This window comes from Stenella coeruleoalba (assembly GCF_951394435.1).
Source record: "Stenella coeruleoalba genome assembly, chromosome: 4".
NCBI lineage: Eukaryota > Metazoa > Chordata > Mammalia > Artiodactyla > Delphinidae > Stenella > Stenella coeruleoalba.
This window is the reverse complement of record NC_137149.1, coordinates 99,121,366-99,146,367: the sequence shown is the minus strand read 5'-3', so window position 1 is coordinate 99,146,367 and position 25,002 is coordinate 99,121,366. Positions and strand designations below refer to the sequence as shown.

The following is a 25,002-nucleotide window of genomic DNA, read 5'->3' as shown; positions in this document are numbered from 1 at the left end:
TGGATTTTACACTTTTTTCAGATGGCCCTTCTGAGCGGGGGGAAGTGAGACTTCATTGTAGTGCAGATTTCCTCTGCAAGCTTGCTTGGTTGGCCAAAAAGGGCGTATGAGTTTTTTCCTGAATATATTCAGGAAAAAACGCATACGCCCTTTTTGGCCAAGTGCATCATTGTGGACGTTCTGCCTCTTTTCCTATGCTTTCAATGCAATTCCAGTCTACCTCCTGAAATCGGTTTCCTGCAATTCTGCCCCGCTTTCAAGTCGTCTTGGCAGCCTTACTTCAGTATATTTTTGGACGATAGCTGTCATTTATAACTCTGCAGGTTTGTGAATTACAGTGCCCCTGAGCTCCTTTCTTCAACTCGCTTTCTTTTGAGCTAGCCGCAACCCCGCAGGATGGCTTCAGGCCCTAATCTGGTTCCGGCACGGCACGCTGAGCCTTTGGTTATTTCCTCTTCCTGGTGGGAAATGAGAGTTAAATTTGCCCGTCCAGACACCTCCAGCTAGTCTCTCATTGGTTCTCCCTATTCCTGTTCATCTTCCGCAGAAATTGCAAACTGGGCCAAACAGGAGCTTAAAGGCGCTGACTCTCCAAGTGGGGAGAGTGTTAGTAAAGCGTCTGGAATGTTGCACCCGAGTACCAGGGGAGGAAAACTGAGACATATTTGAACACGTCTCCCGTTCACACGGTTGATCATACTCTGGGTTCCACATGCATGTTTTAGCTGAAGGAAGAATACCTTAAACCTGGAGAGTTGAGACCCGTGGAATGGGTACCATGCAATATGACTTCAAAGGGTCTTCATTTGCTCACCGAACCTCTCCAATCCTATCACTGCTGCGTTTATGCCCCTGTACACACGCTTGGTTCTCTTTTGGAGACATAGCAATCCATAGGTTTTAAGATACTTACTAGTCAGGTACATTCTTAGGCGTTTGATATGGGGTGTTGAGTTCATTTCGTTGAGCAAGGAGTAGCTCTTGTCTATTCCATATTTGGCTTAAGGAATTTTATCTCTGCTCATTTCCATCTCTGGTTTTATGCAGCACCCCAACTCACCTTTCCCCTTAAGCAAGCATAAGTTGGTTTCTAAATTTGAGACCCTGTTCTGATTTGGAATTCAGTTCCTGTGTAGCCAAGTTTACATTCCGTGTATTAGTGATATCTTATGATGTTTCTTTTTCTTTGTGACTTATTTCAGTTAGAATCATCGAACCTGAATCCACTCATTATGCTGCTACGGGCCTGATGACATAGATTTCATTGCTGAGTGATACTGCATTGTACATAAGTACCACAAGTTCTTTATCCATTTTTCACTTTCTGTGATATTGAACTTGTACGGTAAACGAGGTTCTTGTAAACAGAGGCGTCCCAAACATTGGGGTGGCTGTGTCTTTTTGATTGTAATTTCCTTAAGCTATAGAACCATAAGTGGAAGTGCCCTAGGCTCTGTTGCTTTGTTTTTTAGATGTTTCCAGAAACACCATACACTTCTCCCAAGTGTCTGTTGGCAATTTACATCCCGCCCATCAGCATAACAAGGCTCCCAGTTCTCCATGGCCTGTCCTGCCTTTCTGGATTTTACACTTTTTTCAGATGGCCCTTTTGACCGGGGGGAAGTGAGACTTCATTGTAGTGCAGATTTCCTTTGCAAGTTTGCTTGGTTGGCCAAAAAGGGCGTATGCGTTTTTTCCTGAATATATTCAGGAAAAAACGCATATGCCTTTCTTGGCCAAGTGCATCATTGTGGACGTTCTGCCTCTTTTCCTATGCTTTCAATGCAATTCCAGTCTACCTCCTGAAATCGGTTTCCTGCAATTCTGCCCCGCTTTCAAGTCCTCTTGGCAGCCTTACTTCAGTATATTTTTGGACGATAGCTGTCATTTATAACTCTGCAGGTTTGTGAATTACAGTGCCCCTGAGCTCCTTTCTTCAACTCACTTTCTTGTGACCTGGCCGCAACACCGCAGGATGGCTTCAGGCCCTAATCTGGTTCCGGCACGGCACGCTGAGCCTTTGGTTAATTCCTCTTCCTGGTGGGAAATGAGAGTTAAATTTGCCCGTCCAGACACCTCCAGCTAGTCTCTCATTGGTTCTCGCTTTTCCTGTTCATCTTCCGCAGAAATGGCAAACTGGGCCAAACAGGAGGTTAAAGGGACTGACTCTCCAAGTGGGGAGAGTGTTAGTAAAGCGTCTGGAATGTTGCACCCGAGTACCAGGGGAGGAAAACTGAGACATATTTGAACACGTCTCCCGTTCACACGGTTTATCATACTCTGGGTTCCACATGCATGTTTAAGCTGAAGGAAGAATACCTTAAACCTGGAGATTTGAGACCCGTGTAATGCGAACCATGCAATATGACTTCAAAGGGTCTTCATATGCTCAACGAACCTCTCCAATCCTATCACTGCTGCGTTTATGCCCCTGTACACATGCTTGATTCTCCTTCGGAGACATAGCAATCCATAGGTTTTAAGATACTTACTAGTCAGGTACATTATAAGGCGTTTAATATGCGGTGTTGAGTCCATTTCGTTGACCAAGGAGTAGCTCTTGTCTATTCCATATTTGGCTTAAGGAACTTTATCTGTGCTCATTTCAATCTCTGGTTTTATGCAGCACCCCAACTCACCTTTCCCCTTAAGCAAGCATAAGTTGCTTTTCTAAATTTGAGACCCTGTTCTGTTCTGTAATTCAGTTCCTGTGTAGCCAAGTTTACATTCCGTGTATTACTGATATCTTATGATGTTTCTTTTTCTGTGTGACTTATTTCAGTTAGAATCATCATACCTGAATCCACTCATTGTGCTGCTAAGGGCCTGATGACATAGATTTCATTGCTGAGTGATATTGCTTTGTAAGTAAATACCACAAGTTCTTTATCCATTTTTCACTTTCTGCGATGTTGAACTTGTACTGCAAACGAGGTTCTTGTAAACAGAGCCGTTCCAAACTTTGGGGTGGCTGTGTCTTTTTGATTTTAATTTCCCTAAGCTATAGGACCATAAGTGGAAGTGCCCTAGGCTCTGTTGCTTTGTTTTTTAGATGTTTCAGGAAACACCATACACTTCTCCCGAGTGTCTGATGGCAATTTACATCCCGCCCATCAGCATAACAAGGCTCCCAGTTCTCCATGGCCTGTCCTGCCTTTCTGGATTTTACACTTTTTTCAGATGGCCCTTCTGACAGGGGGAAGTGAGACTTCATTGTAGTGCAGATTTCCTTTGCAAGCTTGCTTGGTTGGCCAAAAAGGGCGTATGCGTTTTTTCCTGAATATATTCAGGAAAAAACGCATACGCCCTTTTTGGCCAAGTGCATCATTGTGGACGTTCTGCCTCTTTTCCTATGCTTTCATTGCAATTCCAGTCTACCTCCTGAAATCGGTTTCCTGCAATTCTGCCCCGCTTTCAAGTCGTCTTGGCAGCCTTACTTCAGTATATTTTTGGACGATAGCTGTCATTTATAACTCTGCAGGTTTGTGAATTACAGTGCCCCTGAGCTCCTTTCTTCAACTCGCTTTCTTGTGAGCTGGCCGCAACACCGCAGGATGGCTTCAGGCCCTAATCTGGTTCCGGCACGGCACGCTGAGCCTTTGGTTAATTCCTCTTCCCGGTGGGAAATGAGAGTTAAATTTGCCCGTCCAGACACCTCCAGCTAGTATCTCATTGGTTCTCGCTATTCCTGCTCATCTTCCGCAGAAATTGCAAACTGGGCCAAACAGGAGGTTAAAGGCACTGACTCTCCAAGTCGGGAGGGTGTTAGTAAAGCGTCTGGAATGTTGCACCCGAGTACCAGGGTACAAAAACTGAGACATATTTGAACACGTCTCCCGATCACATGGTTGATCATACTCTAGGTTCCACATGCATGTTATTGCTGAAGGAATAATACCTTAAACCTGGGTAGTTGAAACCAGTGGAATGGGTACCATGCAATGACTTCAAAGGGTCTTCATTTGCTCACCGAACCTCTCCAATCCTATCACTGCTGCGTTTATGCCCCTGTACACATGCTTGATTCTCCTTCGGAGACATAGCAATGCATAGGTTTTAAGATACTTACTAGTCAGGTACATTCTCAGGCGTTTAATATGCGGTGTTGAGTCCATTTCGTTGAGCAAGGAGTAGCTCTTGTCTATTCCATATTTGGCTTAAGGAACTTTATCTGTGCTCATTTCAATCTCTGGTTTTATACAGCACCCCAACTCACCTTTCCCCTTAAGCAAGCATAAGTTGCTTTTCTAAATTTGAGACCCTGTTCTGTTCTGTAATTCAGTTCCTGTGTAGCCAAGTTTACATTCCGTGTATTACTGATATCTTATGATGTTACTTTTTCTGTGTGACTTATTTCAGTTAGAATCATCATACCTGAATCCACTCATTGTGCTGCTAAGGGCCTGATGACATAGATTTCATTGCTGAGTGATATTGCTTTGTAAGTAAATACCACAAGTTCTTTATCCATTTTTCACTTTCTGCGATGTTGAACTTGTACTGCAAACGAGGTTCTTGTAAACAGAGGCGTCCCAAACTTTGGGGTGGCTGTGTCTTTTTGATTTTAATTTCCCTAAGCTATAGGACCATAAGTGGAAGTGCCCTAGGCTCTGTTGCTTTGTTTTTTAGATGTTTCAGGAAACACCATACACTTCTCCCGAGTGTCTGTTGGCAATTTACATCCCGCCCATCAGCATAACAAGGCTCCCAGTTCTCCATGGCCTGTCCTGCCTTTCTGGATTTTACACTTTTTTCAGATGGCCCTTCTGACCGGGGGGAAGTGAGACTTCATTGTAGTGCAGATTTCCTCTGCAAGCTTGCTTGGTTGGCTAAAAAGGGCGTATGCGTTTTTTCCTGAATATATTCAGGAAAAAACGCATACGCCCTTTTTGGCCAAGTGCATCATTGTGGACGTTCTGCCTCTTTTCCTATGCTTTCAATGCAATTCCAGTCTACCTCCTGAAATCGGTTTCCTGCAATTCTGCCCCGCTTTCAAGTCGTCTTGGCAGCCTTACTTCAGTATATTTTTGGACGATAGCTGTCATTTATAACTCTGCAGGTTTGTGAATTACAGTGCCCCTGAGCTCCTTTCTTCAACTCGCTTTCTTTTGAGCTAGCCGCAACCCCGCAGGATGGCTTCAGGCCCTAATCTGGTTCCGGCACGGCACGCTGAGCCTTTGGTTAATTCCTCTTCCTGGTGAGAAATGAGAGTTAAATTTGCCCGTCCAGACACCTCCAGCTAGTCTCTCATTGGTTCTCGCTATTCCTGTTCATCTTCCGCAGAAATTGCAAACTGGGCCAAACAGGAGGTTAAAGGCGCTGACTCTCCAAGTGGGGAGAGTGTTAGTAAAGCGTCTGGAATGTTGCACCCGAGTACCAGGGGAGGAAAACTGAGACATATTTGAACACGTCTCCCGTTCACACGGTTGATCATACTCTGGGTTCCACATGCATGTTTTAGCTGAAGGAAGAATACCTTAAACCTGGAGAGTTGAGACCCGTGGAATGGGTACCATGCAATATGACTTCAAAGGGTCTTCATTTGCTCACCGAACCTCTCCAATCCTATCACTGCTGCGTTTATGCCCCTGTACACACGCTTGGTTCTCTTTTGGAGACATAGCAATCCATAGGTTTTAAGATACTTACTAGTCAGGTACATTCTTAGGCGTTTGATATGGGGTGTTGAGTCCATTTCGTTGAGCAAGGAGTAGCTCTTGTCTATTCCATATTTGGCTTAAGGAATTTTATCTGTGCTCATTTCCATCTCTGGTTTTATGCACCACCCCAACTCACCTTTCCCCTTAAGCAAGCATAAGTTGGTTTTCTAAATTTGAGACCCTGTTCTGATTTGGAATTCAGTTCCTGTGTAGCCAAGTTTACATTCCGTGTATTAGTGATATCTTATGATGTTTCTTTTTCTGTGTGACTTATTTCAGTTAGAATCATCGAACCTGAATCCACTCATTATGCTGCTACGGGCCTGATGACATAGATTTCATTGCTGAGTGATACTGCATTGTACGTAAGTACCACAAGTTCTTTATCCATTTTTCACTTTCTGTGATATTGAACTTGTACGGTAAACGAGGTTCTTGTAAACAGAGGCGTCCCAAACATTGGGGTGGCTGTGTCTTTTTGATTGTAATTTCCCTAAGCTATAGAACCATAAGTGGAAGTGCCCTAGGCTCTGTTGCTTTGTTTTTTAGATGTTTCCAGAAACACCATACACTTCTCCAGAGTGGCTGTTGGCAATTTACACCCCGCCCATCAGCATAACAAGGCTACCAGTTCTCCATGGCCTGTCCTGCCTTTCTGGATTTTACACTTTTTTCAGATGGCCGTTTTGACCGGGGGGAAGTGAGACTTCATTGTAGTGCAGATTTCCTTTGCAAGTTTGCTTGGTTGGCCAAAAAGGGCGTATGCGTTTTTTCCTGAATATATTCAGGAAAAAACGCATACGCCCTTTTTGGCCAAGTGCATCATTGTGGACGTTCTGCCTCTTTTCCTATGCTTTCAATGCAATTCCAGTCTACCTCCTGAAATCGGTTTCCTGCAATTCTGCCCCGCTTTCAAGTCCTCTTGGCAGCCTTACTTCAGTATATTTTTGGACGATAGCTGTCATTTATAACTCTGCAGGTTTGTGAATTACAGTGCCCCTGAGCTCCTTTCTTCAACTCGCTTTCTTGTGACCTGGCCGCAACACCGCAGGATGGCTTCAGGCCCTAATCTGGTTCCGGCACGGCACGCTGAGCCTTTGGTTAATTCCTCTTCCTGGTGGGAAATGAGAGTTAAATTTGCCCGTCCAGACACCTCCAGCTAGTCTCTCATTGGTTCTCGCTATTCCTGTTCATCTTCCGCAGAAATTGCAAACTGGGCCAAACAGGAAGTTAAAGGCGCTGACTCTCCAAGTGGGGAGAGTGTTAGTAAAGCGTCTGGAATGTTGAACCCGAGTACGAGGGTACGAAAACTGAGACATATTTGAACACGTCTCCCGATCACATGGTTGATCATACTCTGGGTTCCACATGCATGTTTTAGCTGAAGGAAGAATACCTTAAACCTGGAGAGTTGAGACCCGTGGAATGGGTACCATGCAATATGACTTCAAAGGGTCTTCATTTGCTCACCGAACCTCTCCAATCCTATCACTGCTGCGTTTATGCCCCTGTACACACGCTTGATTCTCTTTTTGATACATAGCAATCCATAGGTTTTAAGATACTTACTAGTCAGGTACATTCTTAGGCGTTTAATATGGGGTGTTGAGTCCATTTCGTTGAGCAAGGAGTAGCTCTTGTCTATTCCATATTTGGCTTAAGGAACTTTATCTGTGCTCATTTCAATCTCTGGTTTTATGCAGCTCCCCAACTCACCTTTCCCCTTAAGCAAGCATAAGATGGTTTTCTAAATTTGAGACCCTGTTCTGTTTTGGAATTCAGTTCCTGTGTAGCCAAGTTTACATTCCGTGTATTAGTGATATCTTATGATGTTTCTTTTTCTGTGTGACTTATTTCAGTTAGAATCATCGTACCTGAATCCACTCATTATGCTGCTACGGGCCTGATGACATAGATTTCATTGCTGTGTGATACTGCATTGTACGTAAGTACCACAAGTATTTTATCCATTTTTCACTTTCTGTGATATTGAACTTGTACGGTAAACGAGGTTCTTGTAAACAGAGGCGTCCCAAACATTGGGGTGGCTGTGTCTTTTTGATTTTAATTTCCCTAAGCTATAGGACCATAAGTGGAAGTGCACTAGGCTCTGTTGCTTTGTTTCTTAGATGTTTCAGGAAACACCATACACTTCTCCCGAGTGTCTGTTGGCAATTTACATCCCGCCCATCAGCATAACAAGGCTCCCAGTTCTCCATGGCCTGTCCTGCCTTTCTGGATTTTACACTTTTTTCAGATGGCCCTTTTGACTGGGGGGAAGTGAGACTTCATTGTAGTGCAGATTTCCTTTGCAAGTTTGCTTGGTTGGCCAAAAAGGACGTATGCGTTTTTTCCTGAATATATTCAGGAAAAAACGCATACGCCCTTTTTGGCCAAGTGCATCATTGTGGACGTTCTGCCTCTTTTCCTATGCTTTCAATGCAATTCCAGTCTACCTCCTGAAATCGGTTTCCTGCAATTCTGCCCCGCTTTCAAGTCCTCTTGGCAGCCGTACTTCAGTATAGTTTTGGACGATAGCTGTCATTTATAACTCTGCAAGTTTGTGAATTAGAGTGCCCCTGAGCTCCTTTCTTCAACTCGCTTTCTTGTGACCTGGCCGCAACAGCGCAGGATGGCTTCAGGCCCTAATCTGGTTCCGGCACGGCACGCTGAGCCTTTGGTTAATTCCTCTTCCTGGTGGGAAATGAGAGTTAAATTTGCCCGTCCAGACACCTCCAGCTAGTCTCTCATTGGTTCTCGCTATTCCTGTTCATCTTCCGCAGAAATTGCAAACTGGGCCAAACAGGAGGTTAAAGGCGCTGACTCTCCAAGTGGGGAGAGTGTTAGTAAAGCGTCTGGAATGTTGCACCCGAGTACCAGGGTACGAAAACTGAGACATATTTGAACACGTCTCCCGATCACATGGTTGATCATACTCTAGGTTCCACATGCATGTTTTAGCTGAAGGAAGAATACCTTAAACCTGGGTAGTTGAAACCTGTGGAATGGGTACCATGCAATATGACTTCAAAGGGTCTTCATTTGCTCACCGAACCTCTCCAATCCTATCACTGCCGCGTTTATGCCCCTGTACACATGCTTGATTCTCTTTCGGAGACATAGCAATCCATAGGTTTTAAGATACTTACTAGTCAGGTACACTCTCAGGCGTTTAATATGCGGTATTGAGTCCATTTCGTTGAGCAAGGAGGAGCTCTTGTCTATTCCATATTTGGCTTAAGGAACTTTATCTGTGCTCATTTCAATCTCTGGTTTTATGCAGCACCCCAACTCACCTTTACCCTTAAGCAAGCATAAGTTGGTTTTCTAAATTTGAGACCCTGTTCTGTTCTGTAATTCAGTTCCTGTGTAGCCAAGTTTACATTCCGTGTATTACTGATATCTTATGATGTTTCTTTTTCTGTGTGACTTATTTCAGTTAGAATCATCATACCTGAATCCACTCATTGTGCTGCTACGGGCCTGATGACATAGATTTCATTGATGAGTGATATTGCTTTGTAAGTAAATACCACAACTTCTTTATCCATTTTTCACTTTCTGCGATGTTGAACTTGTACTGTAAACGAGGTTCTTGTAAACAGAGGCGTCCCAAAATTTGGGGTGGCTGTGTGTTTTTGATTTTAATTATCCTAAGCTATAGGACCATAAGCGGAAGTGCACTAGGCTCTGTTGCTTTGTTTTTTAGGTGTTTCAGGAAACACCATACACTTCTCCCGAGTGTCTGTTGGCAATTGACATCCCGCCCATCAGCATAACAAGGCTCCCAGTTCTCCATGGCCTGTCCTGCCTTTCTGGATTTTACACTTTTTTCAGATGGCCCTTTTGACCGGGGGAAGTGAGACTTCATTGTAGTGCAGATTTCCTCTGCAAGCTTGCTTGGTTGGCCAAAAAGGGCGTATGCGTTTTTTCATGAATATATTCAGGAAAAAACGCATACGCCCTTTTTGGCCAAGTGCATCAGTGTGGACGTTCTGCCTCTTTTCCTATGCTTTCAATGCAATTCCAGTCTACCTCCTGAAATCGGTTTCCTGCAATTCTGCCCCGCTTTCAAGTCCTCTTGGCAGCCTTACTTCAGTATATTTTTGGACGATAGCTGTCATTTATAACTCTGCAGGTTTGTGAATTACAGTGCCCCTGAGCTCCTTTCTTCAACTCGTTTTCTTTTCAGCTGGCCGCAACACCGCAGGATGGCTTCAGGCCCTAATCTGGTTCCGGCACGGCACGCTGAGCCTTTGGTTATTTCCTCTTCCTGGTGGGAAATTAGAGTGAAATCTGCCCGTCCAGACACCTCCAGCTAGTCTCTCATTGGTTCTCCCTATTCCTGATCATCTTCCGCAGAAATTGCAAACTGGGCCAAACAGGAAGTTAAAGGCGCTGACTCTCCAAGTGGGGAGAGTGTTAGTAAAGCGTCTGGAATGTTCCACCCGAGTACCAGGGGAGGAAAACTGAGACATATTTGAACACGTCTCCCATTCACACGGTTGATCATACTCTGGGTTCCACATGCATGTTTACCTGAAGGAAGAATACCTTAAACCTGGAGAGTTGAGACCCGTGGAATGGGTACCATGCAATATGACTTCAAAGGGTCTTCATTTGCTCACCGAACCTCTCCAATCCTATCACTGCTGCCTTTATTCCCCTGTACACATGCTTGATTCTCTTTTGGAGACATAGCAATCCATAGGTTTTAAGATACTTACTAGTCAGGTACATTCTTAGGCATGTAATATGGGGTGTTGAGTCCATTTCGTTGAGCAAGGAATAGCTCTTGTCTATTCCATATTTGGCTTAAGGAACTTTATCTGTGCTCATTTCAATCTCTGGTTTTATGCAGCACCCCAACTCACCTTTCCCCTTAAGCAAGCATAAGTTGGTTTTCTAAATTTGAGACCCTGTTCTGTTTTGGAATTCAGTTCCTGTGTAGCCAAGTTTACATTCCGTGTGTTAGTGATATCTTATGATGTTTCTTTTTCTGTGTGACTTATTTCAGTTAGAATCATCGTACCTGAATCCACTCATTATGCTGCTACGGGACTGATGACATAGATTTCATTGCTGAGTGATGCTGCATTGTACGTAAGTACCACAAGTTCTTTATCCATTTTTCACTTTCTGCGATGTTGAACTTGTACTGCAAACGAGGTTCTTGTAAACAGAGCCGTTCCAAACTTTGGGGTGGCTGTGTCTTTTTGATTTTAATTTCCCTAAGCTATAGGACCATAAGTGGAAGTGCCCTAGGCTCTGTTGCTTTGTTTTTTAGATGTTTCAGGAAACACCATACACTTCTCCCGAGTGTCTGTTGGCAATTTACATCCCGCCCATCAGCATAACAAGGCTCCCAGTTCTCCATGGCCTGTCCTGCCTTTCTGGATTTTACACTTTTTTCAGATGGCCCTTCTGACCGGGGGGAAGTGAGACTTCATTGTAGTGCAGATTTCCTCTGCAAGCTTGCTTGGTTGGCCAAAAAGGGCGTATGCGTTTTTTTCTGAATATATTCAGGAAAAAACGCATACGCCCTTTTTGGCCAAGTGCATCATTGTGGACGTTCTGCCTCTTTTCCTATGCTTTCAATGCAATTCCAGTCTACCTCCTGAAATCGGTTTCCTGCAATTCTGCCCCGCTTTCAAGTCGTCTTGGCAGCCTTACTTCAGTATATTTTTGGACGATAGCTGTCATTTATAACTCTGCAGGTTTGTGAATTACAGTGCCCCTGAGCTCCTTTCTTCAACTCGCTTTCTTTTGAGCTAGCCGCAACCCCGCAGGATGGCTTCAGGCCCTAATCTGGTTCCGGCACGGCACGCTGAGCCTTTGGTTAATTCCTCTTCCTGGTGGGAAATGAGAGTTAAATTTGCCCGTCCAGACACCTCCAGCTAGTCTCTCATTGGTTCTCGCTATTCCTGTTCATCTTCCGCAGAAATTGCAAACTGGGCCAAACAGGAGGTTAAAGGCGCTGACTCTCCAAGTGGGGAGAGTGTTAGTAAAGCGTCTGGAATGTTGCACCCGAGTACCAGGGGAGGAAAACTGAGACATATTTGAACACGTCTCCCGTTCACACGGTTGATCATACTCTGGGTTCCACATGCATGTTTTAGCTGAAGGAAGAATACCTTAAACCTGGAGAGTTGAGACCCGTGGAATGGGTACCATGCAATATGACTTCAAAGGGTCTTCATTTGCTCACCGAACCTCTCCAATCCTATCACTGCTGCGTTTATGCCCCTGTACACACGCTTGGTTCTCTTTTGGAGACATAGCAATCCATAGGTTTTAAGATACTTACTAGTCAGGTACATTCTTAGGCGTTTGATATGGGGTGTTGAGTCCATTTCGTTGAGCAAGGAGTAGCTCTTGTCTATTCCATATTTGGCTTAAGGAATTTTATCTGTGCTCATTTCCATCTCTGGTTTTATGCACCACCCCAACTCACCTTTCCCCTTAAGCAAGCATAAGTTGGTTTTCTAAATTTGAGACCCTGTTCTGATTTGGAATTCAGTTCCTGTGTAGCCAAGTTTACATTCCGTGTATTAGTGATATCTTATGATGTTTCTTTTTCTGTGTGACTTATTTCAGTTAGAATCATCGAACCTGAATCCACTCATTATGCTGCTACGGGCCTGATGACATAGATTTCATTGCTGAGTGATACTGCATTGTACGTAAGTACCACAAGTTCTTTATCCATTTTTCACTTTCTGTGATATTGAACTTGTACGGTAAACGAGGTTCTTGTAAACAGAGGCGTCCCAAACATTGGGGTGGCTGTGTCTTTTTGATTGTAATTTCCCTAAGCTATAGAACCATAAGTGGAAGTGCCCTAGGCTCTGTTGCTTTGTTTTTTAGATGTTTCCAGAAACACCATACACTTCTCCAGAGTGGCTGTTGGCAATTTACACCCCGCCCATCAGCATAACAAGGCTACCAGTTCTCCATGGCCTGTCCTGCCTTTCTGGATTTTACACTTTTTTCAGATGGCCGTTTTGACCGGGGGGAAGTGAGACTTCATTGTAGTGCAGATTTCCTTTGCAAGTTTGCTTGGTTGGCCAAAAAGGGCGTATGCGTTTTTTCCTGAATATATTCAGGAAAAAACGCATACGCCCTTTTTGGCCAAGTGCATCATTGTGGACGTTCTGCCTCTTTTCCTATGCTTTCAATGCAATTCCAGTCTACCTCCTGAAATCGGTTTCCTGCAATTCTGCCCCGCTTTCAAGTCCTCTTGGCAGCCTTACTTCAGTATATTTTTGGACGATAGCTGTCATTTATAACTCTGCAGGTTTGTGAATTACAGTGCCCCTGAGCTCCTTTCTTCAACTCGCTTTCTTGTGACCTGGCCGCAACACCGCAGGATGGCTTCAGGCCCTAATCTGGTTCCGGCACGGCACGCTGAGCCTTTGGTTAATTCCTCTTCCTGGTGGGAAATGAGAGTTAAATTTGCCCGTCCAGACACCTCCAGCTAGTCTCTCATTGGTTCTCGCTATTCCTGTTCATCTTCCGCAGAAATTGCAAACTGGGCCAAACAGGAAGTTAAAGGCGCTGACTCTCCAAGTGGGGAGAGTGTTAGTAAAGCGTCTGGAATGTTGAACCCGAGTACGAGGGTACGAAAACTGAGACATATTTGAACACGTCTCCCGATCACATGGTTGATCATACTCTGGGTTCCACATGCATGTTTTAGCTGAAGGAAGAATACCTTAAACCTGGAGAGTTGAGACCCGTGGAATGGGTACCATGCAATATGACTTCAAAGGGTCTTCATTTGCTCACCGAACCTCTCCAATCCTATCACTGCTGCGTTTATGCCCCTGTACACACGCTTGATTCTCTTTTTGATACATAGCAATCCATAGGTTTTAAGATACTTACTAGTCAGGTACATTCTTAGGCGTTTAATATGGGGTGTTGAGTCCATTTCGTTGAGCAAGGAGTAGCTCTTGTCTATTCCATATTTGGCTTAAGGAACTTTATCTGTGCTCATTTCAATCTCTGGTTTTATGCAGCTCCCCAACTCACCTTTCCCCTTAAGCAAGCATAAGATGGTTTTCTAAATTTGAGACCCTGTTCTGTTTTGGAATTCAGTTCCTGTGTAGCCAAGTTTACATTCCGTGTATTAGTGATATCTTATGATGTTTCTTTTTCTGTGTGACTTATTTCAGTTAGAATCATCGTACCTGAATCCACTCATTATGCTGCTACGGGCCTGATGACATAGATTTCATTGCTGTGTGATACTGCATTGTACGTAAGTACCACAAGTATTTTATCCATTTTTCACTTTCTGTGATATTGAACTTGTACGGTAAACGAGGTTCTTGTAAACAGAGGCGTCCCAAACATTGGGGTGGCTGTGTCTTTTTGATTTTAATTTCCCTAAGCTATAGGACCATAAGTGGAAGTGCACTAGGCTCTGTTGCTTTGTTTCTTAGATGTTTCAGGAAACACCATACACTTCTCCCGAGTGTCTGTTGGCAATTTACATCCCGCCCATCAGCATAACAAGGCTCCCAGTTCTCCATGGCCTGTCCTGCCTTTCTGGATTTTACACTTTTTTCAGATGGCCCTTTTGACTGGGGGGAAGTGAGACTTCATTGTAGTGCAGATTTCCTTTGCAAGTTTGCTTGGTTGGCCAAAAAGGACGTATGCGTTTTTTCCTGAATATATTCAGGAAAAAACGCATACGCCCTTTTTGGCCAAGTGCATCATTGTGGACGTTCTGCCTCTTTTCCTATGCTTTCAATGCAATTCCAGTCTACCTCCTGAAATCGGTTTCCTGCAATTCTGCCCCGCTTTCAAGTCCTCTTGGCAGCCGTACTTCAGTATAGTTTTGGACGATAGCTGTCATTTATAACTCTGCAAGTTTGTGAATTAGAGTGCCCCTGAGCTCCTTTCTTCAACTCGCTTTCTTGTGACCTGGCCGCAACAGCGCAGGATGGCTTCAGGCCCTAATCTGGTTCCGGCACGGCACGCTGAGCCTTTGGTTAATTCCTCTTCCTGGTGGGAAATGAGAGTTAAATTTGCCCGTCCAGACACCTCCAGCTAGTCTCTCATTGGTTCTCGCTATTCCTGTTCATCTTCCGCAGAAATTGCAAACTGGGCCAAACAGGAGGTTAAAGGCGCTGACTCTCCAAGTGGGGAGAGTGTTAGTAAAGCGTCTGGAATGTTGCACCCGAGTACCAGGGTACGAAAACTGAGACATATTTGAACACGTCTCCCGATCACATGGTTGATCATACTCTAGGTTCCACATGCATGTTTTAGCTGAAGGAAGAATACCTTAAACCTGGTTAGTTGAAACCTGTGGAATGGGTACCATGCAATATGACTTCAAAGGGTCTTCATTTGCTCACCGAACCTCTCCAATCCTATCACTGCCGCGTTTATGCCCCTGTACACATTCTTGATTCTCTTTCGGAGACATAGCAATCCATAGGTTTTAAGATACTTACTAGTCAGGTACACTCTCAGGCGTTTAATATGCGGTATTGAGTCCATTTCGTTGAGCAAGGAGGAGCTCTTGTCTATTCCATATTTGGCTTAAGGAACTTTATCTGTGCTCATTTCAATCTCTGGTTTTATGCAGCACCCCAACTCACCTTTACCCTTAAGCAAGCATAAGTTGGTTTTCTAAATTTGAGACCCTGTTCTGTTCTGTAATTCAGTTCCTGTGTAGCCAAGTTTACATTCCGTGTATTACTGATATCTTATGATGTTTCTTTTTCTGTGTGACTTATTTCAGTTAGAATCATCATACCTGAATCCACTCATTGTGCTGCTACGGGCCTGATGACATAGATTTCATTGATGAGTGATATTGCTTTGTAAGTAAATACCACAACTTCTTTATCCATTTTTCACTTTCTGCGATGTTGAACTTGTACTGTAAACGAGGTTCTTGTAAACAGAGGCGTCCCAAAATTTGGGGTGGCTGTGTGTTTTTGATTTTAATTATCCTAAGCTATAGGACCATAAGCGGAAGTGCACTAGGCTCTGTTGCTTTGTTTTTTAGGTGTTTCAGGAAACACCATACACTTCTCCCGAGTGTCTGTTGGCAATTGACATCCCGCCCATCAGCATAACAAGGCTCCCAGTTCTCCATGGCCTGTCCTGCCTTTCTGGATTTTACACTTTTTTCAGATGGCCCTTTTGACCGGGGGAAGTGAGACTTCATTGTAGTGCAGATTTCCTCTGCAAGCTTGCTTGGTTGGCCAAAAAGGGCGTATGCGTTTTTTCATGAATATATTCAGGAAAAAACGCATACGCCCTTTTTGGCCAAGTGCATCAGTGTGGACGTTCTGCCTCTTTTCCTATGCTTTCAATGCAATTCCAGTCTACCTCCTGAAATCGGTTTCCTGCAATTCTGCCCCGCTTTCAAGTCCTCTTGGCAGCCTTACTTCAGTATATTTTTGGACGATAGCTGTCATTTATAACTCTGCAGGTTTGTGAATTACAGTGCCCCTGAGCTCCTTTCTTCAACTCGTTTTCTTTTCAGCTGGCCGCAACACCGCAGGATGGCTTCAGGCCCTAATCTGGTTCCGGCACGGCACGCTGAGCCTTTGGTTATTTCCTCTTCCTGGTGGGAAATGAGAGTTAAATTTGCCCGTCCAGATACCTCCAGGTAGTCTCTCATTGGTTCTCGCTATTCCTGTTCATCTTCCACAGAAGTTGCAAACTGGGCCAAACAGGAGGTTAAAGGCGCTGACTCTCCAAGTGGGGAGAGTGTTAGTAAAGCGTCTGGAATATTGCACCCGAGTACCAGGGGAGGAAAACTGAGACATATTTGAACAGGTCTCCCGTTCACACGGTTGATCATACTCTGGGTTCCACATGGATGTTTTAGCTGAAGGAAGAATACCTTAACCCTGGAGAGTTGAGACCCGTGGAATGGGTACCATGCAATATGACTTCAAAGGGTCTTCATTTGCTCACCGAACCTCTCCAATCCTATCACTGCTGCATTTATGCCCCTGTACACACGCTTGATTCTCTTTTTGATACATAGCAATCCATAGGTTTTAAGATACTTACTAGTCAGGTACATTCTTAGGCGTTTAATATGGGGTGTTGAGTCCATTTCGTTGAGCAAGGAGTAGCTCTTGTCTATTCCATATTTGGCTTAAGGAACTTTATCTGTGCTCATTTCAATCTCTGGTTTTATGCAGCACCCCAACTCACCTTTCCCCTTAAGCAAGCATAAGATGGTTTTCTAAATTTGAGACCCTGTTCTGTTTTGGAATTCAGTTCCTGTGTAGCCAAGTTTACATTCCGTGTATTAGTGATATCTTATGATCTTTCTTTTTCTGTGTGACTTATTTCAGTTAGAATCATCGTACCTGAATCCACTCATTATGCTGCTACGGGCCTGATGACATAGATTTCATTGCTGAGTGATACTGCATTGTACGTAAGTACCACAAGTATTTTATCCATTTTTCACTTTCTGTGATATTGAACTTGTACGGTAAACGACATTCTTGTAAACAGAGGCGTCCCAAACTTTGGGGTGGCTGTGTGTTTTTGATTTTAATTTCCCTAATCTATAGGACCATAAGTGGAAGTGCACTAGGCTCTGTTGCTTTGTTTCTTAGATGTTTCAGGAAACACCATACACTTCTCCCGAGTGTCTGTTGGCAATTTACATCCCGCCCATCAGCATAACAAGGCTCCCAGTTCTCCATGGCCTGTCCTGCCTTTCTGGATTTTACACTTTTTTCAGATGGCCCTTTTGACCGGGGGAAGTGAGACTTCATTGTAGTGCAGATTTCCTTTGCAAGTTTGCTTGGTTGGCCAAAAAGGACGTATGCGTTTTTTCCTGAATATATTCAGGAAAAAACGCATACGCCCTTTTTGGCCAAATGCATCATTGTGGACGTTCTGCCTCTTTTCCTATGCTTTCAATGCAATTCCAGTCTACCTCCTGAAATCGGTTTCCTGCAATTCTGCCCCGCTTTCAAGTCCTCTTGGCAGCCTTACTTCAGTATATTTTTGGACGATAGCTGTCATTTATAACTCTGCATGTTTGTGAATTACAGTGCCCCTGAGCTCCTTTCTTCAGCTCGCTTTCTTTTGAGCTGGCCGCAACACCGCAGGATGGCTTCAGGCCCTAATCTTGTTCCGGCACGGCACGCTGAGCCTTTGGTTATTTCCTCTTCCTGGTGGGAAATGAGAGTTAAATTTGCCCGTCCAGACACCTCCAGCTAGTCTCTCATTGGTTCTCGCTATTCCTGTTCATCTTCCGAAGAAATTGCAAACTGGGCCAAACAGGAGGTTAAATGGGCTGACTCTCCAAGTCGGGAGAGTGTTAGTAAAGCGTCTGGAATGTTGCACCCGAGTACCAGGGTACGAAAACTGAGACATATTTGAACAGGTCTCCCGATCACATGGTTGATCATACTCTAGGTTCCACATGCATGTTTTAGCTGAAGGAAGAATACCTTAAACCTGGGTAGTTGAAACCCGTGGAATGGGTACCATGCAATATGACTTCAAAGGGTCTTCATTTGCTCACCGAACCTCTCCAATCCTATCACTGCTGCGTTTATGCCCCTGTACACATGCTTGATTCTCTTTCGGAGACATAGCAATCCATAGGTTTTAAGATACTTACTAGTCAGGTACACTCTTAGGCGTTTAATATGCGGTGTTGAGTCCATTTCGTTGAGCAAGGAGGAGCTCTTGTCTATTCCATATTTGGCTTAAGGAACTTTATCTGTGCTCATTTCAATCTCTGGTTTTATGTAGCACCCCAACTCACCTTTACCCTTAAGCAAGCATAAGTTGGTTTTCTAAATTTGAGACCCTGTTCTGTTCTGTAATTCAGTTCCTGTGTAGCCAAGTTGACATTCCGTGTATTACTGATATCTTACGATGTTTCTTTTTCTGTGTGACTTATTTCAGTTAGAATCATCGTACCTGAATCCACTCATTGTGCTGCTAAGTGCCTGATGACATAGATTTCATTGCTGAGTGATATTGCTTTGTAAGTAAATACCACAACTTCTTTATCCATTTTTCACTTTCTGCGATATTGAACTTGTACTGTAAACGAGGTTCTTGTAAACTAAGGTGTCCCAAATTTTGGGGTGGCTGTGTCTTTTTGATTTTAATTTCCGTAAGCTATAGGACCATAAGTGGAAGTGCCCTAGGCTCTGTTGCTTTGTTTTTTAGATGTTTCAGGAAACACCATACACTTCTCCCCAGTGTCTGTTGTCAATTTACATCCCGCCCATCAGCATAAGAAGGCTCCCAGTTCTCCATGGCCTGTCCTGCCTTTCTGGATTTTACACTTTTTTCAGATGGCCCTTTTGACCGGGGGAAGTGAGACTTCATTGTAGTGCATATTTCCTCTGCAAGCTTGCTTGGTTGGCCAAAAAGGGCGTATGCGTTTTTTCATGAATATATTCAGGAAAAAACGCATACGCCCTTTTTGGCCAAGTGCATCATTGTGGACGTTCTGCCTCTTTTCCTATGCTTTCAATGCAATTCCAGTCTACCTCCTGAAATCGGTTTCCTGCAATTCTGCCCCGCTTTCAAGTCCTCTTGGCAGCCTTACTTCAGTATATTTTTGGACGATAGCTGTCATTTATAACTCTGCAGGTTTGTGAATTACAGTGCCCCTGAGCTCCTTTCTTCAACTCGTTTTCTTTTCAGCTGGCCGCAACACCGCAGGATGGCTTCAGGCCCTAATCTGGTTCCGGCACGGCACGCTGAGCCTTTGGTTATTTCCTCTTCCTGGTGGGAAATGAGAGTGAAATCTGCCCGTCCAGACACCTCCAGCTAGTCTCTCATTGGTTCTCCCTATTCCTGTTCATCTTCCGCAGAAATTGCAAACTGGGCCAAACAGGAAGTTAAAGGCGCTGACTCTCCAAGTGGGGAGAGTGTTAGTAAAGCGTCTGGAATGTTGCACCCGAGTACCAGGGGAGGAAAACTGAGACATATTTGAACACGTCTCCCATTCACACGGTTGATCATACTCTGGGTTCCACATGCATGTTTACCTGAAGGAAGAATACCTTAAACCTGGAGAGTTGAGACCCGTGGAATGGGTACCATGCAATATGACTTCAAAGGGTCTTCATTTGCTCACCGAACCTCTCCAATCCTATCACTGCTGCCTTTATTCCTCTGTACACATGCTTGATTCTCTTTTGGAGACATAGCAATCCATAGGTTTTAAGATACTTACTAGTCAGGTACATTCTTAGGCATTTAATATGGGGTGTTGATTCCATTTCGTTGAGCAAGGAATAGCTCTTGTCTATTCCATATTTGGCTGAAGGAACTTTATCTGTGCTCATTTCAATCTCTGGTTTTATGCAGCACCCCAACTCACCTTTCCCCTTAAGCAAGCAGAAGTTGGTTTTCTAAATTTGAGACCCTGTTCTGTTTTGGAATTCAGTTCCTGTGTAGCCAAGTTTACATTCCGTGTGTTAGTGATATCTTATGATGTTTCTTTTTCTGTGTGACTTATTTCAGTTAGAATCATCGTACCTGAATCCACTCATTATGCTGCTACGGGACTGATGACATAGATTTCATTGCTGAGTGATGCTGCATTGTACGTAAGTACCACAAGTTCTTTATCCATTTTTCACTTTCTGTGATATTGAACTTGTACGGGAAACGAGGTTCTTGTAAACAGAGGCGTCCCAAACTTTGGGGTGGCTGTGTCTTTTTGATTTTAATTTCCTAAGCTATAGGACCATAAGTGGAAGTGCCCTAGGCTCTGTTGCTTTGTTTTTTAGATGTTTCAGGAAACACCATACACTTCTCCCGAGTGTCTGTTGGCAATTTACATCCCGCCCATCAGCATAACATGGCTACCAGTTCTCCATGGCCTGTCCTTCCTTTCTGATTTTACACTTTTTTCAGATGGCCCTTTTGACCGGGGGGAAGTGAGACTTCATTGTAGTGCAGATTTCCTTTGCAAGTTTGCTTCCTTGGCCAAAAAGAGCGTATGCGTTTTTTCCTGAATATATTCAGGAAAAAACGCATACGCCCTTTTTGGCCAAGTGCATCATTGTGGACGTTCTGCCTCTTTTCCTATGCTTTCAATGCAATTCCAGTCTACCTCCTGAAATCGGTTTCCTGCAATTCTGCCCCGCTTTCAAGTCCTCTTGGCAGCCTTACTTCAGTATATTTTTGGACGATAGCTGTCATTTATAACTCTGCAGGTTTGTGAATTACAGTGCCCCTGAGCTCCTTTCTTCAAGTCGCTTTCTTGTGAGCTGGCCGCAACACCGCAGGATGGCTTCAGGCCCTAAACTGGTTCCGGCACGGCACGCTGAGCCTTTGGTTATTTCCTCTTCCTGGTGGGAAATGAGAGTTAAATTTGCCCGTCCAGACACCTCCAGCTAGTCTCTCATTGGTTCTCGCTATTCCTGTTCATCTTCCACAGAAGTTGCAAACTGGGCCAAACAGGAGGTTAAAGGCGCTGACTCTCCAAGTGGGGAGAGTGTTAGTAAAGCGTCTGGAATATTGCACCCGAGTACCAGGGGAGGAAAACTGAGACATATTTGAACAGGTCTCCCGTTCACACGGTTGATCATACTCTGGGTTCCACATGCATGTTTTTGCTGAAGGAAGAATATCTTAACCCTGGAGAGTTGAGACCCGTGGAATGGGTACCATGCAATATGACTTCAAAGGGTCTTCATTTGCTCACCGAACCTCTCCAATCCTATCACTGCTGCATTTATGCCCCTGTACACACGCTTGATTCTCTTTTTGATACATAGCAATCCATAGGTTTTAAGATACTTACTAGTCAGGTACATTCTTAGGCGTTTAATATGGGGTGTTGAGTCCATTTCGTTGAGCAAGGAGTAGCTCTTGTCTATTCCATATTTGGCTTAAGGAACTTTATCTGTGCTCATTTCAATCTCTGGTTTTATGCAGCACCCCAACTCACCTTTCCCCTTAAGCAAGCATAAGATGGTTTTCTAAATTTGAGACCCTGTTCTGTTTTGGAATTCAGTTCCTGTGTAGCCAAGTTTACATTCCGTGTATTAGTGATATCTTATGATCTTTCTTTTTCTGTGTGACTTATTTCAGTTAGAATCATCGTACCTGAATCCACTCATTATGCTGCTACGGGCCTGATGACATAGATTTCATTGCTGAGTGATACTGCATTGTACGTAAGTACCACAAGTATTTTATCCATTTTTCACTTTCTGTGATATTGAACTTGTACGGGAAACGAGGTTCTTGTAAACAGAGGCGTCCCAAACTTTGGGGTGGCTGTGTCTTTTTGATTTTAATTTCCCTAATCTATAGGACCATAAGTGGAAGTGCCGAAGGCTCTGTTGCTTTGTTATTTAGATGTTTCAGGAAACACCATACACTTCTCCGGAGTGTCTGTTGGCAATTTACATCCCGCCCATCAGCATAACAAGGCTCCCAGTTCTCCATGACCTGTCCTGCCTTTCTGGATTTTACACTTTTTTCAGATGGCCCTTTTGACCGCGGGGAAGTGAGACTTCATGGTAGTGCAGATTTCCTTTGCAAGTTTGCTTGGTTGGCCAAAAAGGGCGTATGCGTTTTTTTGCTGAATATATTCAGGAAAAAACGCATACGCCCTTTTTGGCCAAGTGCATCATTGTGGACGTTCTGCCTCTTTTCCTATGCTTTCAATGCAATTCCAATCTACCTCCTGAAATCGGTTTCCTGCAATTCTGCCCCGCTTTCAAGTCCTCTTGGCAGCCTTACTTCAGTATATTTTTGGACGATAGATGTCATTTATAACTCTGCAGGTTTGTGAATTACAGTGCCCCTGAGCTCCTTTCTTCAACTCGCTTTCTTGTGAGCTGGCCGCAACACCACAGGATGGCTTCAGGCCCTAATCTGGTTGCGGCACGGCACGCTGAGCCTTTGGTTATTTCCTCTTCCTAGTGGGAAATGAGAGTTAAATTTGCCCGTGCAGACACCTCCAGCTAGTCTCTCATTGGTTCTCGCTATTCCTGTTCATCTTCCGCAGAAATTGCAAACTGGGCCAAACAGGAGGTTAAAGGGACTGACTCTCCAGGTCGGGAGAGTGTTAGTAAAGCGTCTGGAATGTTGCACCCGAGTACCAGGGTACGAAAACTGAGACATATTTGAATACGTCTCCCGATCACATGGTTGATCATACTCTAGGTTCCACATGCATGTTTTAGCTGAAAGAAGAATACCTTAAACCTGGGTAGTTGAAACCCGTGGAATGGGTACCATGCAATATGACTTCAAAGGGTCTTCATTTGCTCACCGAACCTCTCCAATCCTATCACTGCTGCATTTATGCCCCTGTACACACGCTTGATTCTCTTTTTGATACATAGCAATCCATAGGTTTTAAGATACTTACTAGTCAGGTACATTCTTAGGCGTTTAATATGCGGTGTTGAGTCCATTTCATTGAGCAAGGAGTAGCTCTTGTCTATTCCATATTTGGCTTAAGGAACTTTATCTGTGCTCATTTCAATCTCTGGTTTTATGCAGCACACCAACTCACCTTTACCCTTAAGCAAGCATAAGTTGGTTTTCTAAATTTGAGACCCTGTTCTGTTCTGTAATTCAGTTTCTGCGTAGCCAAGTTTACATTCCATGTATTACTGATATCTTATGATGTTTCTTTTTCTGTGTGACTTATTTCAGTTAGAATCATCATACCTGAATCCACTCATTGTTCTGCTAAGGGCCTGATGACATAGATTTCATTGCTGAGTGATATTGCTTTGTAAGTAAATACCACAACTTCTTTATCCATTTTTCACTTTCTGCGATGTTGAACTTGTACTGTAAACGAGGTTCTTGTAAACAGAGGCGTCCCAAACTTTGGGGTGGCTGTGTCTTTTTGATTTTAATTTCCCTAAGCTATAAGACCATAAGTGGAAGTGCCCTAGGCTCTGTTGCTTTGTTTTTTAGATGTTTCAGGAAACACCATACACTTCTCCCGAGTGTCTGTTGGCAATTTACATCCCGCCCATCAGCATAACATGGCTACCAGTTCTCCATGGCCTGTCCTTCCTTTCTGGATTTTACACTTTTTTCAGATGGCCCTTTTGACCGGGGGGGAAGTGAGACTTCATTGTAGTGCAGATTTCCTTTGCAAGTTTGCTTGGTTGGCCAAAAAGGGCGTATGCATTTTTTCCTGAAAATATTCAGGAAAAAACACATACGCCCTTTTTGGCCAAGTGCATCATTGTGGACGTTCTGCCTCTTTTCCTATGCTTTCAATGCAATTCCAGTCTACCTCCTGAAATCGGTTTCCTGCAATTCTGCCCCGCATTCAAGTACTCTTGGCAGCCTTACTTCAGTATATTTTTGGACGATAGCTGTCATTTATAACTCTGCAGGTTTGTGAATTACAGTGCCCCTGAGCTCCTTTCTTCAACTCGCTTTCTTTTCATCTGGCCGCAACACCGCAGGATGGCTTCAGGCCCTAATCTGGTTCCGGCACGGCACGCTGAGCCTTTGGTTATTTCCTCTTCCTGGTGGGAAATGAGAGTTAAATTTGCCCGTCCAGACACCTCCAGCTAGTCTCTCATTGGTTCTCGCTATTCCTGTTCATCTTCCGCAGAAATTGCAAACTGGGCCAAACAGGAGGTTAAAGGGACTGACTCTCCAAGTCGGGAGAGTGTTAGTAAAGCGTCTGGAATGTTGCACCCGAGTACCAGGGTACGAAAACTGAGACATATTTGAATACGTCTCCCGATCACATGGTTGATCATACTCTAGGTTCCACATGCATGTTTTAGCTGAAGGAAGAATACCTTAAACCTGGGTAGTTGAAACCCGTGGAATGGGTACCATGCAATATGACTTCAAAGGGTCTTCATTTGCTCACCGAACCTCTCCAATCCTATCACTGCTGCGTTTATGCCCCTGTACACATGCTTGATTCTCTTTCGGAGAGATAGCAATCCATAGGTTTTAAGATACTTACTAGTCAGGTACATTCTTAGGCGTTTAATATGGGGTGTTGAGTCCATTTCGTTGAGCAAGGAGTAGCTCTTGTCTATTCCATATTTGGCTTAAGGAACTTTATCTGTGCTCATTTCAATCTCTGGTTTTATGCAGCACCCCAACTCACCTTTCCCCTTAAGCAAGCATAAGTTGGTTTTCTAAATTTGAGACCCTGTTCTGTTTTGGAATTCAGTTCCTGTGTAGCCAAGTTTACATTCCGTGTATTAGTGATATCTTATGATGTTTCTTTTTCTGTGTGACTTATTTCAGTTAGAATCATCGTACCTGAATCCACTCATTATGCTGCTACGGGCCTGATGACATAGATTTCGTTGCTGAGTGATACTGCATTGTACGTAAGTACCACAAGTATTTTATC

The 25,002-nt window shown here is 44.0% G+C and overlaps 1 long non-coding RNA gene across 5 annotated transcripts in view; it reads left to right on the top strand.

Moving 5' to 3' along the window:
* Positions 1-15,450: 15,450 nt before the first annotated feature.
* Positions 15,451-25,002, top strand: part of LOC307185422 — a 348,734-nt gene continuing 339,182 nt past the window's right edge. For all 5 annotated transcript variants that reach the window (XR_013828069.1, XR_013828070.1, XR_013828071.1 and 2 more), the window contains exon 1: positions 15,451-15,503. This is a non-coding gene — a long non-coding RNA (uncharacterized lncRNA). The remainder of the gene's footprint in view (positions 15,504-25,002) is intronic.